The sequence below is a fragment of the Schistocerca gregaria genome, chromosome 7, assembly GCF_023897955.1.
Source record: "Schistocerca gregaria isolate iqSchGreg1 chromosome 7, iqSchGreg1.2, whole genome shotgun sequence".
In the NCBI taxonomy this organism is placed as follows: domain Eukaryota; kingdom Metazoa; phylum Arthropoda; class Insecta; order Orthoptera; family Acrididae; genus Schistocerca; species Schistocerca gregaria.
Genome location: NC_064926.1, coordinates 252756158 through 252771031, shown reverse-complemented (window position 1 = coordinate 252771031; position 14874 = coordinate 252756158). Strand labels below are relative to the sequence as shown.

Genomic DNA, 14874 nt, shown 5'->3' with positions numbered 1-14874 from the left:
ATTAATCAAATGGTTCAAATGGCTCTGAGCACTATGTGACTTAACTTCTGAGGTCATCAGTCCCCTAGAACTTAGAACTACTTAAACCTAACTAACCTAAGGACATCATGTGGTGTCACCGCCAGACACCACACTTGCTAGGTGGTAGCCTTTAAATCGGCCGCGGTCCGGTAGTATACGTCGGACCCTCGTGTCGCCACTATCAGTGATTGCAGACCGAGCACCGCCACACCGCAGATCTAGAGAGACTTCCTAGCACTCGCCCCAGTTGTACAGCCGACTTTGCTAGCGATGGTTCACTGACTTCTACGCTCTCATTTGCCGAGACGATAGTTAGCATACCCTTCAGCTACGTTATTTGCTACGACCTAGCAAGGCGCCATGATCAGTTTCTGTTGATATTGTAAATCATGTACCGTCAAGAGCGGCGTTCGCCATTAATGGATTAAAGTTAAGTATTCCACCAGCTACGTCCGTTTTTCTCAATTCAAATTCCCTTGTCTTGTTCCAGACCTCACGCCAGCCTGCGTGAGCTAAAATGCGTGCATTTCAGCCTCCTTTAGCAATACGGTATTGGCTCTCCTGCCAACCACAACACATCGCACACATCCATGCCCGAGGCAGGATTCGAACCTGCGGCCGTAGCGGTTGCGCGGTTCCAGACTGTAGCGCCCAGAACCGCTCGGCCACCCCGGCCAGCAGTGATTAATCACGCTATATTCGTACGCTGTGGCAATCCAATCAAAGTGCTTGGGTTTGGCGAATTCCTGCAGAGCCTCACCTGTCATCGTTTGTATTACCAAGAGTGAAGTACAGAGGAGGTAATGTTAATGTACGGGGGTGCTTTTCACGGACAAAGTGTGGTTCCATCATTCCACTTGAGAAAATGTTAAACGTCGAAGTTCATGAGCATATTTTACAGCACTGTGTGCTGAGTACAACAGAGGAACAGTCCGGAGACGATGACTGTATCAATACGACAATGAACCCTCTCATAAAGTAGCATCTGTGAGGCCACAGTTTGTGAACAATAACCTTCCTGCCCAGAGCCCCGACCCGAACCCTGTAGAATCCCCTTGAGATGAGTTAGAAGGTCGTTTTCGCTCCAGACCCCAACGTCCTACATCGTTATCTTTTCTGGGTTCGGCTCTTCAGGAAGACTGGACCGCTATCCCTCCAAAGATATTGAAGCACTATGTAGAAAGTGTTCCCGGCAGAGTTCAATCCGTCATAAAGATGAATTGTGGATACATACCCTTTTCAGATTTTTAGGTAGCTGGCGAGCCGTGCGTGGCTCGTGTGCCCGCCATCATGTATTTTAAACTCTGTTTTTAACGTACTTCCACCTCACTACGTTAATTTAAAATACTACTGTCATTGAGTTGCTTCTTTGCCTGACCGTGACCGGCACTAGCAGCGCGTATCGATTTATCCCCTCTCGTAGTATATTTGGTTGTGGTGGTGGTTAGTGTTTAACGTCCCGTCGACAACGAGGTCATTAGAGACGGAGCGCAAGCTCGGGTTAGGGAAGGATTGGGAAGGAAATCGGCCGTGCCCTTTCAAAGGAACCATCCCGACATTTGCCTGAAAAGATTTAGGGATATCACGGAAAACCTAAATCAGGATGGCCGGAGGCGGGATTGAACCGTCGTCCTCCCGAATGCGAGCCCAGTATGCTAACCACTGCACCACCTCCCTCGGTCGTAGTATCTTTGCTCGACTGCTCTAACTTCCCCGTCGTTGTCTGTCGTAAGCCAGTTCGGGTCTCCCAGTCAGTTGGAACGGGTCTGGAGCGTAATCCGGACCTGCCAGTCGGGGAGTTGCAATGCGACACTAGTGAAGTCGGGTTGGAGCAGCAGTGAGGTCTGCGTCGACATGGCTCGCCCGACCCTTGCCGCCACGCATCACTTGAGCCGGGCCATTCCACGGTCTTCGTGGATCGTCGGTCGGTCGTCCTACCGTTTTGGCTCGCCGATCGTGCATGAGTCGGCTGCGTGTGTGTATCGACTCCGATTTGACTTCGTGCATGCTTAGTTCCTGTTGTATCCTTCAGGTCTTCTTGCAAGTGTTTGTCAGGTTGTGTGTGTGTAGTTGGCGTTAGTTCCACTAACGATTATTTTAAATGTAGTCGGCGTACTGGCCTTGATAGGTCGGTCGTCACAACTGGCGACGTGTAAATGGTTCCCTGAGCGCTTCCGGGCCCCTTCAGTTACTATCTTGTGGAACTTGGGTGGGCCCTTTCCTGCTGCAGGGATGTCGCTAAGCCAGTGGGCGTGTTTCCCTGCATGGTTGTGTCCGAGCCAGTATTTCCGCCGTCTTGTGTCTGGAAGTGACTTGGAGACGGACCAGCGGTGCAGTCGCGAGGGAGCAGCAGTCGCGGACGGACGAGCAGGCAGTCGGTCGGTTGCTGCGGACCAGGGAAGTTATCTCCGCGGGGTGCAGTCGCCTGGGTCCGCTGCCGGTCCCTGCGTAGGTGTCGGAGTGTGTGTGCAGCTGTCCGATGGCTACGAGCTTCTTGGTTCACCGACAAGGGACGTCACAGTTGAGTAGTCCTTTCAACTACCCAAGTCACGTCGATTCATGTTGTCGTGGGTCGTTTCGGTGGTTTGCTGTTGGGAGGTTTTCCTGTGAGTAACACCAAGTGTTTCTATTGCTGCAATTTAGCAGCCATTCGGTGCAATTAACTATTTTGGTTGACTACAATTCGAGTGCACCAGCGGAATCTTCTGCCTTGTGGCCGTTAGTGTTCCGGTTACCTGCTCTGGCCACTAACGTAATTTCAGGCCGCGCCCTTTCCTAACCTGCTGCCATTGTTCAACATGACGTGTAATTTTGACAGCTAATACATACTTCATTGTGGATTATCACGTTTGTAACCTTTGGTGTTTGAGTTCTCATGTACTGATTGATGGCAATCAAGTCGATGTGTCGGTCGTTCCGCGGCTGAACCGTGCTTGGGTTCCTAGGGATCAATATATTTTAAAATTTTGAAACTTAACTGTGGCCTTTAGCCATTTGTATTGCACCTTGCATATCTTTCTTCTGCCTACTTTGGTTTGAGGCTTTCCACCTAGCTGTGATACATGTTTATTTTAGTTATTTTATTTGATACTTTAATTGAATTTTATCTTGTTGATTTTTAAGATTTCTTGTTTGGAGGCCTTCAGCCGTGAAAGAGTTGCATTTGGTAAAGGTTTGGCTATGTGCCACTTTGGTTGTAAATGTGTTATTAAATTACAATAAATTTTAAGGCGAACTGACGCCAACCTTATTTGACCCTTTCCACAATCCTAATTACCTGTTCTGCCCAGCCGGTCTAGCGGGCGTTTCAGCTGGTGTATAATACTATTTTAATGACTATGAATGTGTCTTACGACGGGGAAACACGTCTTGTAAATTGATATGCTCAATAAATGTAGATGAAACATTAATAACATCGAAACAATATTTCACTTCTCGCGAAACTTATCTTTAGTGGTTTTTTATTTGTTTATTAGTGGCTGTGTCTGCATGTGACCTGCACCACAGAAGCTACTGCATGGCGTGTTTCACAGAAATCAGAATTATTATTGTGAAGATCTACAGAGCTTAGATAAAACTCTTTCCTTTTTTTATAAATAACTATACACATAGCTCAAAACCCTAACATCACACTTAACTATTTAAAAAGAAATAAAAGCACTGAAAGAAAGTTATCTAGATAAAGAAGAAATACAGCAAGGTCATGAGGCTGATAAGACACTATCTGATTAAATGATCTAACTAGAAACACACATTAGACATAATTTAAATGAGTTACCAATAATGGAGTAGAGGTAAAAAAGGTAATGAGATAAAATCATATGTGAGGCTGATGCTTTATCAGCACGTAAAGTAGGGCGATCCACCAGTCGCAGTCCGTCATTGGGTATCCGGAAGCTGCAGCACTCCAGGCACGTGGCGTCTGACACTGAGCACGTGGAGTTATTCATACTGGAGGATGTTCGCAATGGTCCTCATGTTTGTGGTATGCAAGGTGTCACCCACCGGATGTACCCTCGGTCCCCGCCGTTGTCCAGCACTGCAACCCCTACTTAAGGGCTGCTTTCCATTCCTCTACTGGAGTACTCACCAAGCAGAAAATTTTGGTTCTCGCCAGGAACATAGTAGACATGACTGAAGGTACACACACTGATGACCCAGAACATTATGTCCACCAACCAACTGTCAACATAAACCCTCCAGGGGACAGTAGCGTCACATGGCGAGGACTGACTACTAGTCAGACACACGCATGGTGCTTGCACTAACAGCGAGCGTGCTGCCCGTCTGTATAATGGAGAAGGCGCGCGATCAATCTGAGTTTGACCGAGGGCAGATTCTGATGGACAAGAGGATCGGCAGGAGCACTTTTGGAAATTGTGCAACATATCGAGTGTTCGAGGAGTGGTGTGGCGAGTGTCTTCAAGACATGGCGAAACCAATGTGAAACCACGTCCAGACGTCATGCGGCTAGGCGGCCATCCCTCATTACGGAACTCGGACGTCGTAGGATGGGCAGACTGGTAAAACAAAACAGGTGGCGAACTGTGGCGGAACTAACATCAGGCTTTAATGCGGCCAGGGTACAAGTGTATATGAACAGAGTGGATGGAACTGCTGGTACCAATTTTAATACCACGAAATCAGCAGCTACGACTGAAATAGGCGCGAGACCATCGGCACTGACCGTTGGCCCAGTGTTGCATGATCTGATGAATCCCGATATCTTCTTCATCATGCCAATGTGAGGGCGCGAATCCGTCGTCTTCCAGGGGAACAGCTCCTTGACACCTGTACTGATGGACGGAGACAAGCTGCCGATGCTCTGGGGAACATTCACGCTGGCATCCACAGGTCCATTGGACGCTGGCTGCAGACCACGCACGCCTCTTCATGGCGATGACAGTCGCGTTTTTCAGCAAGACAACGCGCAGTGTCACAAGGCCAGGAGAGTGCTAGAGTTGTTCAAGGAACACAGTGGCGAGATCCAATTGATGTGCTGTCCTCCCAACTCGCAAGATCTTAACCCAATGAAACACTTCTGAGATGTAACTGAACGTGGCGTCAGAGCTCATCGCCCCCTCCGCAGCATTTACGGGAATTAGGTAACTTGTGCGTGCAGATGTCGTACCAACTCATTGCTGCCTCATTGCTTCCATGCTGTGACGTTTGGCCGCTGTTATCTGCATCAAAGGTGGACATACCACCTCCACATAATGTTCTGGCTGATCAGCGTAGAAGGATCATCGTCCTCCGTGCCAACTGCTGAAATCAATCATTATTCCTTAGCTTTATCTCCCCTGATGGTAGATTTTTAGTGACGCAGTACTTCCAGAAGTTAACGATGACACTGAAGATTAATCACGTAGCTGTCTCCTGGAATATGTATCTGACAGCTTATTCAGAATATCATATGCTTCTCTATCGTGCCTATTGTCATACTATCTACGAAACCTTGAATTGTATCTCCATCAAATCTGAACCTTTAATCGAGTCACTCTATCATGACGTGTCCAGGTGTTCAAGTTCCTTCTCAAATGCATTTGTCGTTGCTATTTACGTTAAACCTCTACAGATAAATAGGGTAAGGCCCGTGTCTGGTAAGCATGTGCATCATCTCCTTCGAAGAAATTTGGTAATTCATTTCCCTAACGTCTGACAGGGTACTATACATTGTCTTCCTGCAATGGTAGTGAAATAGACTCGTTACTATTCACCAGAGATACATTATTTACTCACTGGAGTAATTTAACAGTTATCTGCATTACTTTTTGCGGATGTTGTCCGGTAGGCACCAAACACGATTTTAAGAACTTGCTCTGCATCCTTCAAAGAATGTGGAAGTTTAATCGTCCACACATTGAATACAAAGGGTCTATAGAGATAAGAATGGTATCATGATAAATTTTAACAAGCTTCAATTGTCACTAAACACGCTGCAATATAGGCTACTTTGTCCACGAGCTTCGATGCTTTCTCACATTCTGAAATGTGGACAATAATGTCTCGTCCAGATACACACCTAACATTCCTACTAATCGGAAGACCGCCTGAATAAACTATTCGTGTACGGAGTTCGTTAGGAAATTCAAGGTTCAGAGATCCACACTGCCAAGCGTGTGCAGAGAATACCACATTTCAGGCAGTACCTCACACCACGGACAACGCAGTGGCCAACGGCCTTCACTTAACGACCGAAAGCAGCGGCGTTAGCGTAGAGTTGTCAGTGCTAACAGACAAGTAACACTGCGTGAAACAGCCACAGAAATCATTGTGGGACGCACTATGGACGTATCCGTAAGGACAATGAGTCGAAATTTGGCATTAATGGGCTAACAGTACGATATCAGTTGTACAGCCTCTCCTGGGCTCGCGACCATATCCGTTGGATGCTAGACTGGAAAACAATGGCCTTGACAGGTGAATCCGGATTTCTGTTGGTAGGAGATGAGGGTAATGTTTTAGTGTCACGCAATCACCACGAAGCCATGGAGCCATGGACGCAAGTTGTCAACACTGTGCAAGCTGGTGGTGGCTCTACAATGGTGTGGGAGGTCTTTACTTGAAGTGGATCTGGTCTCTGTTCCATCAACAGTTCTTTCACTGGAAATGCTTATGTTCGACCACTCGGAGAACATCTGCAGCCATTCATGGACTTTATGTTCCAAATCAAAGATGGAACTTTTATGGATAACAATGTGGCATGTCACTGAGCCGCAGTTGTTCTCGATTTCTTTGAAGAACGTTCTGGACAGTTCAAAAGCAGGATTTACCCACCCAGATCGCCCGATATGAGTCCCATTGAACATTTATGGAAAAACTTTCGCAATTGTGGGCTACTATACAGCCAGCATGGCTCAGTATTTCTGAGGGGACTTCCAACGACTTGTTGAGTCTATGCCACGGCAAGTTGATGCACTACGCCGGGCGAAAGGAAGTCCGACAAAAAAATGGCTCTGAGCACTATGGGACTTGACAGCTTACGTCATCAGTCCCCTAGAACTTAGAACTACTTACACCTAACTAACCTAAGGACATCACACACAGCCAAGCCCGAGGCAGGATTCGAATCTGCGACCGTAGCGGTCGCGCGGTTCCAGACTGAAGCGCCTAGAACCGCTCGGCCACACCGGCCGGCAGTCCGACACGACATTAGGAGATATCCCACTGTTTTTTTTTTCACTTCAGTTGGTTGTGCAAAACGTTTGAATGTATATGAAGCGCTCTATTTTCGTAACAGCTTCAAACATGTCCGTAACACTATAACGTGACTTTTCGAAACAATTGTCACACATGTCCATGTATTTTATGGTCTGCAGTCACTCTTATTCACTCTATTATCGTCAAAGAACTCCACCTGATCTCTGAAACGTTTTATCTCCTCGTCCCGGTCCTCACTGTCTGCTGAAAATACAGTGCCATCAAAGTATTCCTTGTATTTTGTTAGCAGTTGAAAACCACTTGCTACCAGACATGGCCGGCCGGAGTGGCCGAGCGGTTCTAGGCGCTACAATCTGGAACCGCGCGACCGCTACGATCGCAGGTTCGAATCCTGCCTCGGGCAGGATATCCTTAGGTTAGTTGCGTTTAAGTAGTTCTAAGTTCTAGGGGACTGATGACCTCAGATGTTAAGTCCCATAGTGCTCAAAGCCATTTGACCCATTTTTTGAACCAGACATGAATAGTAAGACTATTCCAAATAATGTCACATAAGGACTAAAAGTCATCGTGGCTCCCATGACCGTACTTACCCATACTTGAGGAAGAACGTGTCAGTTTCGTAACTGTAATACACACAGCTTGACAAAAATATGAAGCACGCAGAAGACATGCTCGGATGTCATAACTGCGTACACTTACACACATCAGCTGGTGTGTAAATGGTTATAGTTGAAATTCTCTATGATGGTTACACAGCGACTAAAGTACATTACCGTGTTTCGTATTTAACATTGTCACCATGCCTGGCATTTTATACACTCCTGGAAATTGAAATAAGAACACCGTGAATACATTGTCCCAGGAAGGGAAAACTTTATTGACGCATTCCTGGGGTCAGATTCATCACATGATCACACTGACAGAACCACAGGCACATAGACACAGGCAACAGAGCATGCACAATGTCGGCACTAGTACAGTGTATATCCACCTTTCGCAGCAATGCAGGCTGCTATTCTCCCATGGAGACGATCGTAGAGATGCTGGATGTAGTCCTGTGGAACGGCTTGCCATGCCATTTCCACCTGGCGTCTCAGTTGGACCAGCGTTCGTGCTGGACGTGCAGACCGCGTGAGACGACGCTTCATCCAGTCTCAAACATGCTCAATGGGGGACAGATACGGAGATCTTGCTGGCCAGGGTAGTTGACTTACACCTTCTAGAGCACGTTGGATGGCACGGGATACATGCGGACGTGCATTGTCCTGTTGGAACAGCAAGTTCCCTTGCCGGTCTAGGAATGGTAGAACGATGGGTTCGATGACGGTTTGGATGAACCGTGCACTATTCAGTGTCCCCTCGACGATCACCAGAGGTGTACGGCCAGTGTAGGAGATCACTCCCCACACCATGATCCCGGGTGTTGGCCCTGTGTGCCTCGGTCGTATGCAGTCCTGATTGTGGCGCTCACCTGCACGGCGCCAAACACGCATACGGCCATCATTGGCACCAAGGCAGAAGCGACTCTCATCGCTGAAGACGCCACGTCTCCATTCATCCCTCCATTCACGCCTGTCGCGACACCACTGGAGGCGGGCTGCACGATGTTGGGGCGTAACCGGAAGACGGCCTAACGGTGTGCGGGACCGTAGCCCAGCTTCATGGAGACGGTTGCGAATGGTCCTCGCCGATACGCCAGGAGCAACAGTGTCCCTAATTTGCTGGGAAGTGGCGGTGCGGTCCCCTACGGCACCGCGTAGGATCCTACGGTCTTGGCGTGCATCCGTGCGTCTCTGAGGTCCGGTCCCAGGTCGACGGGCACGTGCATCTTCCGCCAACCAATGGCGACAACATCGATGTACTGTGGAGACCTCACGCTCCACGTGTTGAGCAATTCGGCGGTACGTCCACCCGGCCTCCCGCATGCCCACTATACGCCCTCGCTCAAAGTCCGTCAACTGCACATACGGTTCACATCCACGCTGTCGCGGCATGCTACCAGTGTTAAAGACTGCGATGGAGCTCCGTATGCCACGGCAAGCTGGCTGACACTGACGGCGGCGGTGCACAAATGCTGCGCAGCTAGCGCCATTCGACGGCCAACACCGCGGTTCCTGGTGTGTCCGCTGTGCCGTGCGTGTGATCATTGCTTGTACAGCCCTCTCGCAGTGTCCGGAGCAAGTATGGTGGGTCTGACACACCGGTGTCAATGTGTTCTTTTTTCCATTTCCAGGAGTGTATAAGGGGCGTGAATAGCGCCAAATGTTGAGTGATCACTGTGAAGACCTTAAAAAGAGTTGTATTCGTATGAGACAGGATAATAAGCTGCTCACAGAGCCTGAAAAGGGCCTCATTGGCGGTTTTCATTTGGTTGGCAGGTCGAATTGTGCATCATCCAGGTTTGTGTGGCATTCATATGTTACATTGTACACGAACGTGAGGGCAGGCAGAGTCGTTGTTAACGTTCTGGTCAACCACAAGGAAGGGGGCACAAAGGATACCGTAAACCCTTTACATTTGAGCGCGTCATGTTGGAACAAGTAATCGACAGAGGTGGTGATGATACAAGGGTTGTCCTGAAAGTAATTTCCGGTCGGTCGCGAAATGGACACCACAGTGAAAACCCGATGAAGCTTTGCACAGATGTGTTGAGTAGTGTCACTAGTATCACCGTCGACCGCATCAAGACGCTCTTTTCAGTTGTGAGCGCACTGTGAGCAAGTCAAGGTGCCTAGAACAATGATGTCTCCCGCCAAGTAGTAGGGGCCGCTGAGAGGCTTCGCCTTAGTGAATGCAGCCCATGTACAAAAAATGGCTCTGAGCACTATGGGACTTAACATCTGAGGTCATCAGTCCCCTAGAACTTAGAACTACTTAAACCTAAGTAACCTAAGGACATCACACACATCCATGCCCGAGGCAGGATTCGAACCTCCGACCGTAGCAGTCGCGCGGTTCCGGACTGAGCGCGCAGCCCATGTAACGTAACTGCCATACACTTCCTTCTTCGCACTCTGCAGGGGTAGTGAAGACGCCCCTGCAGCCTTTTCGATGGGAAGTGTTTGATCACCCACAACACAGCCCTAATTAGCGCTTCCTGAGTATCATCTCTGTTCACATGAAACGCGGGATATGTAAACAACACTTGGACGTTATAGGACAGCGTGGAGAATTATCAGAAACAACAGGTGGCTGCCTCCTATGACGATGGTGTTGGAGCGGCGACTGCGTAGACAAGTATCTGGAAGGTGTGTAAATGGTGCCGGACGCGGTGGCCGCGCTGTTCTAGGCGCTGCAGTCCAGAACCGCGGGACTACTACGGTCGCCGTCCGCAGGAGCGTCTTCTCTGCCCCTGCTGAGTGCGGCTGAGAATTGCCATGAAGAAGGAAGTGTATGGCAGTTATGTTACAAGGGCTGCATTCACTAAAGCGAAGCCTCTCAGAGGCCCCTACTACTTGGCGGGAGACATAATTGTTCTAGGCACCTTTACTTGCTCACAGTGCATCCAGGTTTGTGTGCCATTCAAATGCCACACTGATTTTCACTGTGGTTTCCATTTAGCGAGCGATCGGACCTTACTTTCTGGACAACCCTCCTATTTGGTTTTTGGGGGCTCAACTACGCGGTCATCAGCTCCCATACAAACTCCTAACTTTGACACAGTCCAATTTTTACGCAATGCAATATCGCCACTGTCACAAATGATGATGATGATGATGAGGATGAAATGATGAGGACAACACAAACACCCAGTCCCCAGGCAGAGATAATCCCCAACCCACCCAGGACTCGAACCCGGGACCCTGTGATGCAGAGGCAGCAACGCTAACCACTAGGCCAAGATCATCCGACAAGTAATGAACTCCCTACAATATTCTGCGTCATCTCATACCTTTGGTCGAAGACTAGTAGAAACTGGACTAAAGAATTCCCGTCCCATGTGCAGTCTGTCCTGAAGAGAATAAACCAGCAAAATCTATAGGAACTAGAACAATGAAACGAGTTTGTTACCTAGTGAAAATTATTACTAAAATAAAAATTGTGAATAACATAGAAAAAAAAATATACCATGCTTAATTCGATTGTTATAAAATGCATATACAACATCGTTACATTGAGTACCTTGCCATGTGTCCTAGACTGTGAGCTCTTCATGGCTGCAGCAAGACTAGCTGCTGTGTGTAAGTAAGAAAGTGCAGAAAAAAATTTAACGAAAACTTTCCCAATGTATGGCGCTGTAAGCGTCACAACGTAAATGGGGTCGGTTCAGAAATGGTTCAAATGGCTCTGAGCACTATGGGACTTAACATCTTAGGTCATCAGTCCCCTAGAACTTAGAACTACTTGAACCTAACTAACCTAAGGACATCACACACATCCATGCCCGAGGCAGGATTCGAACCTGCGACTGTAGCAGCAGCGCGGTTTCGAACTGAAGCGCCTAGAACCGCTCGGCCACAGCGGCCGACTTGACGAGCGTATTCTTACGGTTACAGAGCCACCTATTAGTCAAATTCTCGTTGTTTTCTTTATTCCATTGCGTCAATAACATGCTGTTCACATTTGACCTCATTCTGAGCAGTAGTTCTCTTTCTACGGCGTTTTGAAACTGGAACTTTAAGTATCGACTCCCAATAGTTTAAAATATACAGCAAGAACACTGATACAAAGAAGATATAAGGAAAATATAAAGGAAAACGATTGACATTATTCAGCTATAATGATCGAGTGAATAATGTTAAATAGAGAAGATGCAAGTGGAGCACACTACATTTTAATACGATCTGTTGTTAGAGAAATACAACAGAGAGCTACTAATTTATTGTGCAAGCCACTACCTCACATTAAATATATAAAAAAGGTAAGACTGCTGGTGTGGATAGAGTGTCACCTCCTGACGTGAAGGCAGCGAAGGCCGCCGTTGAAGAGACGGGCACAGCCAGACATCGGAAGACGGCAGTGAAGCATGCGACCTTCGGACCGCAATTGTCACAATGTGTCCCCTGTATAGGTTTTCCAGTTATTATTAACTAAATCCTCCCCACATTAACCATGGACCTTGCCTTTGGTGGGGAGGCTTGCGTGCCTCAGCGATACAGATAGCCGTACCGTAAGTACAACCACAACGGAGGGGTATCTGTTGAGAGGCCAGACAAACGTGTGATTCCTGAAGAGGGGCAGCAGCCTTTTCAGTAGTTGGAAGGGCAACAGTCTGAATGATTGACTGATCTGGCCTTGTAACAATAACCAAAACGGCCTTGCTGTGCTGGTACTGCGAACGGCTGAAAGCAAGGGGAAACTACAGCTGAAATTTTTCCCGAGGGCATGCAGCTGTACTGAATGATTAAATGATGATGGCGTCCTCTTGGGTACAATATTCCGGAGGTAAAATAGTCCCCCATTCGGATCTCCGGGCGGGGACTACTCAAGAGGATGTCGTTATCAGGAGAAAGAAAACTGGCGTTCTACGGATCGGAGCGTGGAATGTCAGATCCCTTAATCGGGCAGGTAGGTTAGAAAATTTAAAAAGGGAAATGGATAGGTTAAAGTTAGATATAGTGGGAATTAGTGAAGTTCGGTGGCAGGAGGAACAAGACTTCTGGTCAGGTGTGTACAGGTTTATAAACACAAATCAAAAAAAAAAAAAAAAAAAAAAAAAAAAATGGTTCAAATGGCTCTGAGCACTATGGGACTCAGCTGCTGTGGTCATCAGTCCCCTAGAACTTAGAACTACGTAAACCTAACTAACCTAAGGACATCACACACATCCATGCCCGAGGCAGGATTCGAACCTGCGACCGTAGCAGTCGCACGGTTCCGGAATGCGCGCCTAGAACCGCGAGACCACCGCGGCCGGCAAACACAAAATCAAATAGGAGTAATGCAGGAGTAGGTTTAACAATGAATAGGCAAATAGGAATGCGGGTAAGCTACTACAAACAGCATAGTGAACGCATTATTGTGGCCAAGATACACACGAAGCCCACACCTACTACAGTAGTACAAGTTTATATGCCAACTAGCTCTGCAGATGACGAAGACATTGAAGAAATGTATGATGAAATAAAAGAAATTATGCAGAGATAGAAGGGAGACGAAAATTTAATAGTCATGGGTGACTGGAATTCGAGTGTAGGAAAAGGGAGAGAAGGAAACATAGTAGGTGAATATGGATTGGGGCTAAGAAATGAAAGAGGAAGCCGCCTGGTAGAATTTTGCACAGAACACAACTTAATCATAGCTAACACTTGGTTTAAGAATCATGAAAGAAGGTTGTATACATGGAAGAACCCTGGAGATACTAAAAGGTAACAGATAGATTATATAATGGTAAGACAGAGATTTAGGAACCAGGTTTTAAATTGTAAGATATTTCCAGGAGCAAATGTATACCCTGACCACAATCTATTGGTTAAGAACTGTAGATTAAAACCGAAGAAACTGCAAAAATGTGGGAAATTAAGGAGATGGGACCTGGATAAACTGACTAAACCAGAGATTGTACAGAGATTCAAGGACAGCATAAGGAACAATTGACAGGAATGGGGGAAATAAATACAGTAGAAGAAGAATGGGTAGCTTTGAGGGATGAAGTAGTGAAGGCAGCAGAGGATCAAGTAGGTAAAAAGACGAGGGCAAGTAGAAATCCTTAGGTAACAGATGAAATATTGAACGTTATTGATGAAAGGAGAAAATATAAAAATGCAGTAAATGAAGCAGGCAAAAAGGAATACAAACGTCTCAAAAATGAGATCGACAGGAAGTGCATAATGACTAAGCAGGGATGGCTAGAGGACAAATGTAAGGATGTAGAGGCTTATCTCACTAGGGGTAAGATAGATACTGCCTACAGGTAAATTAAAGAGACCTTTGGAGATAAGAGAACCACTTGCATGAACATCAAGAGCTCAGATGGAAACCCAGTTCTAAGCAAAGAAGGGAAAGCAGAAAGGTGGAAGGAGTATATAGAGGGTCTATACAAGGGCGACGTACTTGAGCACAATATTATGGAAATGGAAGGGGATGTAGATGAAGATGAAATGGGAGATACGATACTGCGTGAAGAGTTTGACAGAGCACTGAAAGACCTGAGTCGAAACAAGGCCCCCGGAGTAGACAACATTCCACTGCAACTACTGACGGCCTTGGGAGAGCCAGTCATGACAAAACTCTATCATCTGGTGAGCAAGATGTATGAAACAGGCGAAATACCCTCAGAATTCAAGAAGAATATAATAATTCCAATCCCAAAGATAGCAGGTGTTGACAGATGTGAAAATTTCCGAACATTCAGTTTAATAAGCCACAGCTGCAAAATACTAACACGAATTCTTTACAGACGAATGGAAAATCTAGTAGAAGCCGACCTTTGGGAAGATCAGTTTGGATTCCGTAGAAACACTGGAACACGTGAGGCAATACTGACCTTACGACTTATCTTAGAAGAAAGATTAAGGAAAGGCAAACCTACGTTTCTAGCATTTGTAGACTTAGAGAAAGCTTTTGACAATGTTGACTGGAATACTCTCTTTCAAATTCTAAAGGTGGCAGAGGTAAAATACAGGGAGCGAAAGGCTATTTACAATTTGTACAGAAACCATATGCCAGTTATAAGAGTCGAGGGGCATGAAAGGGAAGCAGTGGTTGGGAAGGGAGTGAGACAGTGTTGTAGCCTCTCCCCGATGTTATTCA

The 14874-nt window shown here is 46.9% G+C and overlaps 1 protein-coding gene across 1 annotated transcript in view; it reads right to left on the bottom strand.

Annotated features, from left to right (window-relative positions):
- LOC126281966 (myrosinase 1-like) overlaps nucleotides 1–14874 on the bottom strand; it is a 286428-nt gene that overhangs the window by 17093 nt on the left and 254461 nt on the right. The window lies entirely within an intron of this gene.